This window comes from Bidens hawaiensis, unplaced genomic scaffold (assembly GCF_021521415.1).
Source record: "Bidens hawaiensis isolate Kalapana, Puna unplaced genomic scaffold, B.hawaiensis_p1.1 tig00039134_1, whole genome shotgun sequence".
NCBI classification, from domain to species: Eukaryota; Viridiplantae; Streptophyta; class Magnoliopsida; order Asterales; family Asteraceae; genus Bidens; species Bidens hawaiensis.
The window spans coordinates 76,041-81,379 of record NW_027505596.1 but is presented as its reverse complement, the minus strand read 5'-3'; the positions used below and the strand labels follow the sequence as shown (position 1 = coordinate 81,379).

Sequence of the window (5,339 nt, the reverse complement as noted above, 5' to 3'; positions counted from 1 at the left end):
ATGAGAAAGCAGCCATGAATGGAGCTGGTTTTATGTCCAACTGAGTTGAAGGTTGTGTGATGTAAGCCATTGGATTCATGTTAAACTCATAAAATGTATTTGTATTTTTGTAACATAACAAAAATAATACATGAACAATGTGTGATGGAAAGGTTACGTGGTCAAATTGAGATAATGATCAACAGCAAGACCATCAGTGTAAGTGATGCGTGTTGCAGGAATGACATGAGGATCTGCAATTATCTCATTCCCCGAAGCATCATCGTTGGCGAGAACCATTCCAACTGCACTGGCTAATGCAGCTTGTTGACCTTTGTCCACTCTGGCATTATCGCCCCAAAGCCATACCAATATTTTGCCTTTCGTGCTCGCTCCATTCATGATCTGCCAAGTGGCAACATTGGAAACCGTAGCATCACCGGGCCCCGAGTTTCCAACAGAGCAAACCACATCAATCCCATGTTTAACCGCGTGAAACGAGCCAATGGCAACACTATTATTAAAAAAATGGGACCACATCACCACCAAGAGACACGGACAACACATCTACACCATCATGAACCGCCATATCATATGCAGCTAAAATATCAACATCAAAACACTCGCTTCCTAATAAGCTACCACGAGTAGACGCATTTCCATGTTCTACAGCTTGAACAAAACAAAAGATCATGGTTCCTATTCAATCATGTTTCCTCCTAAACTGGTTTATAACCCGAACTGGCTTGGGCCAAGTTGGTCTTCACCCGTTGCTAACAAAAATGCTTCGTGATTAAGCTGAACTGGTTTCAGCTCATTAACTAATGTGTACACCTCTATGCGAAACACTAACCAACCTTTTTAAAGAACTATATATAACATTCTGGTGCTACTTGTTATACGATTCGGCGAATAATTCTTAAAGAGAGTTAGCATCTTAATCAATAAATACTTCACTTCTTGGTATATCTAAAAATGGGTTTATAATTGGATAAGTGGTATATACAAACATGAATAATAAAAGGTTTGGTTTCAGTTTGTCGTGGAAATATGTTATAAATAACAAACATTTATACAAAAAAAAGGCTCTACAAGATATAACATGAATTATATGTCATCCTTATCATAGTAATTGATCTAAATAGTTGGTTCAAATATGCATTTATTAAAATGTTGGTTCAAATATATTTATTAGTAACCCAAACTGAGCCAAGCCAAACCAGCTTCTTATGCAAATAATGTTGACTTTAGAAAGTCAAACCTGATTGTTATGGGCATTGCAATAAAAAACTTATGACAATCCATGATTCATCTCTTTATCTGTACGAACCGAACCAAAACTGAAAAAAAAAACGAACCGAACCAAAACTGGAAAAAAAACTGAAATGCAATAAAAAAATGAAACCGAATTACCGAAACAAAAAACTGGAAAAACTAAAACCAAACTGTAACCAAGAATCATTAAATTAAAAAAAACCAAACCAAAAAACTAAACAAAACCAAAAAGAAACTAAAAACCGGAACCAATCCGAAGGGTCTCTAAAAGTTAAAACAGATATTTCGCAAATTATTTTGTTTGAGCCCAAACTGAGCCAAGCCAAACTAGCCTGTTATGCAAATAATGTTAACTTTAGAAAGTCAAACCTGATTGTTATGGGCAGCGGCGGACCTACTAAGGAACCCTCGGGTGCACGGGCACCCAACGGTTTTTGAAAATTTCATAGAGATGATATAGAAAATTTTTTTGTGAGCCCATAAAAATTAACAAGTTAAGAGTTGGTCTAGTGGTAAATCATTATTCCTTAAACTTCCTTTGTCCATTCGTAGAACCCAGGTTCGAATCTCTCTTGTTACCTTTTTCTTCCACGTTTTTTTTTCTTTCTCACTTTTACTAGGGGCCTTACCAAAATCTTACCATCATTCTCTTCTTCCATCCTCTGTCACCATAAATCCGGTGACCACCACGTATCATCTCCAATAATCCTTCAAAAGTCCTAATTCTATCTCAATCCTTCAACAAATCCTAAAAGGCTTAAACCTTTTGTTTATTTTGTATTTTTTATACTTGAATAGTTTATTCTTATATTAGAATCGTGTGTTCTATGAACACCATTCTAGAATTTGTGATTTAGATTTATTAAAATTTGATAATTAGGGCTAATGGAACGACGGCATAAAAGAAAGTTATCAACATTCTAGAATTTGTGTGTTTTCTTGTTATAATTTGTTATGATATCGTATTGTATTGTGTTTATAACCTGATCCGACCCGACGGGACCAAAAGCTTTAATAGTCAGTTTGAGAAATTTGAAAACCGAAAAAAGGTGAGCCCATTAACGAAAATTCATGGGTCCGCCACTGGTTATGGGCATCGCAATAAAAAACTTATGGCAATCCATGATTCATCTCTCTATCTGTATGAACCGAACCAAAACTGAAAAAAAAATAACTGAAATGCAATAAAAAAAATGAAACTGAATTACCAAAACAAAAAACTGGAAAAACTAAAACCAAACTGTAACCAAGAATCATTAAATTAAAAAAAACGAACCAAAAACTAAACAAAACCAAAAAGAAACTAAAAACCGGAACCAAACCGAAGGGTTTCTAAAAGTTAAACAGATATTTGGCAAATTATTTTGTTTGAGCCCAAACTGAGCCAAGCCAAACCAGCTTGTAATGCAAATAATGTTGACTTTAGAAAGTCAAACCTGATTGTTATGGCCATCGCAATAAAAAACTTATGACAATCCATGATTCATCTCTCTATCTGTACGAACCGAACCGAACCAAAACTGAAAAAAAAAACAAAAAATAACTGAAATGCAATAAAAAATGAAACCGAATTACCGAAACAAAAAACTGGAAAAACTAAAACAAACTGTAACCAAAAATCATTAAACCAAAAAAAACCGAACCAAAAACTAAACAAAACCAAAAAGAAACAAAAAACCGGAACCAAACCGAACGGTTTCTAAAAGTTAAATAGATAGTTCGCAAATTATTTTGTTTGAGCCCAAACTGAGCCAAGCCAAACCAGCTTGTTATTCAAATAATGTTGACTTTAGAAAGTCAAACCTGATTGTTATGGGCATCTCAATAAAAAACTTATGACAATCTGGCCCGGACTTTACTTTAATATATATAACACAATACATATGGCTGAGAAAAGAACAAGTATGAACAGGTAAGCCTGTAAACAAACTGAGTGTTCAGTGAACCATTCGGCGAGAAGTTCGTTTATGTTTGTTCATCTAATAAACAAACGAACATGAACACAACCTTTTGTTCATTTAGTTAAACATACAAACATGAATACGTCTTGTTCGTTCATTTTGCGTTCGCTTATGTCCGTTCGTTTTGCATTTATTAAAATGTTGGTTTAAATATATTTATTACTAACATTAATTTAGAATCAATTTGAATTTCGTGTTTGAAAAACCTTTATTTGGACTATTGGATGTAAGGATCATGGTATTTTATACTTTAACTTGGGAATACGTTTACTTTTGGTAAGTGTTCATTCATGTTCATAAACCGTTGAATGTTAACAAACGAACACGAACCGTTCGATTTCTTACCAAAAGAAACATAAACAACAAATCATGTTCGTTTAAGCGGTCGTTTGTCTTAGCTGAGATATTATATTTGCTTGGAGAACAAGTTTATGTTTATATTTAGAGATATATGTACAAATTTAGATTGATTCAATTGTAATTATAATAGGATTATGTTTCCTAATTAGCGATAGGGTTATCTTGTATCTCTCCCTATTTAAAGGGATCTTCAGATGAATGAAAGGCATCGAATAATTGAAACCTTGAATAATTTCAGTTTGTTCAGTTAAAGTTAGACGTAAGAACACGAGTGGATGTGCTAAAAAAACTAACCTTGTTTTCTCAGTGTCCCAACTCTTCATTGTTAATGCTTTTAGCACATGTTAGAGCTGCATCATGCATTCCATAGGTGATAAATCCATAATCTTTTCTTCGGGTTGCAGGAAAATTATGTGCAAGTTCAATTTTTTCCACTTTCCCGTATTTTTTGAGTAGATCCCGCACTCGAACCACATCCCAAGAAGCAGGCAAGCCAGTCCACAAAAACAGCTTCACCTGGTCAAAACAAGGTCAACATCTTCAATGTATAAAATATGGCATTCTCAAGTGAAACCGAAGAAACAATATCATGACAGCCAAAACAACAAACGGAAAGCAGTGTAAACAAACAAGCAGGCCATGTGAGACAAGTTTAAAGTCTAGATGAACCCCAAAATATACCTAGCCAATTATCTCATCTCCAGGCAATTTAGGACCTTTCATAGAATCACAATAACCCCACACTAAAGGTAATTAATTGCCAAAATAGGATTGAATACTGGTATTAGGACCTTTCATAGAATCACAAAATTGACAGGGAAACAAAATGTTAAAAGCACACACACCAGTCCAAAAATAAAACGGTTTGATCCAAAAACCAAAATAAGAAAGCTTGTATCTAATCTAATTCGATTTCGCCAGCATGATATTCAAGTTTTGGTATAAATAAAGAAACACAATATAAAATTTACCAAAATCTTTGTTTTTTTGACCCTTTAACAATAAACTACAACCCCGAGAATTGACCCGTATGTATGAAAATCTAGGCAAACAGAACATAGTATCATACCTTCATACAATATGAAGCAACTCTACAAGGTCTATCCGTGTCTTCCCCAATATTCTTTGAAGTTAATGAAATTGATAAAAGTAAAAAAGATGGAAATTTTGAACCCTCATTTAAGCACCAATAACTTCAGCAGGCACCTCATCAGCAGGCCTTTCAAACTTCACACCAGCATCCTCATAGTAATCTCCATGAGCCTAAACGTTCAAAACATATACAAACACAATTAATATGAAAATTCAAACAACCCAAATAATGTAACCAAATATCAATCATAATAACCAAATTAGACACAAAAAACTTTCATCATTTACCTAACAAAAACTTCATACCTGTTTGATTTGGCTAGACTGTGCATAGCAGATCCTCTTCACCTGATTAGCACGCTTCTTGGTGAAACCGATGCAAAACATTCTCAAGGTGCAGTTATCGGTTGTCTTAACATCAACATGTGCTTCAATCAATGGCTATCTATATTACTTAAAAATCATCAAATAAAACAATCGTATCAATCATCTTGAATTAAAATACATACATAGCCGTCAAATTGATATGAGAATCAATAAATCCAGGTTTTTTTTATCCTTGTTTCAATTTTTTGTTTATTTAATCATAATTGGTTTAGTTTATTAAGTTTATATTTCATGAGACAAAGTTAGCAAGTTGTTTATTTGATCATTGTTTTTTTTTTCCCGTTG

General features: G+C 33.9%; 1 long non-coding RNA gene across 1 annotated transcript; it reads right to left on the bottom strand.

Annotated features, from left to right (window-relative positions):
* Positions 1–367: 367 nt before the first annotated feature.
* LOC143614184 (uncharacterized) lies at positions 368–4,724 on the bottom strand. The gene is made up of 3 exons (XR_013150250.1): positions 4,645–4,724; positions 3,870–4,091; positions 368–546 (listed from the first exon to the last, which is right to left on the bottom strand). It is a non-coding gene; the product is annotated as an uncharacterized LOC143614184 (long non-coding RNA).
* Positions 4,725–5,339: the final 615 nt, after the last annotated feature.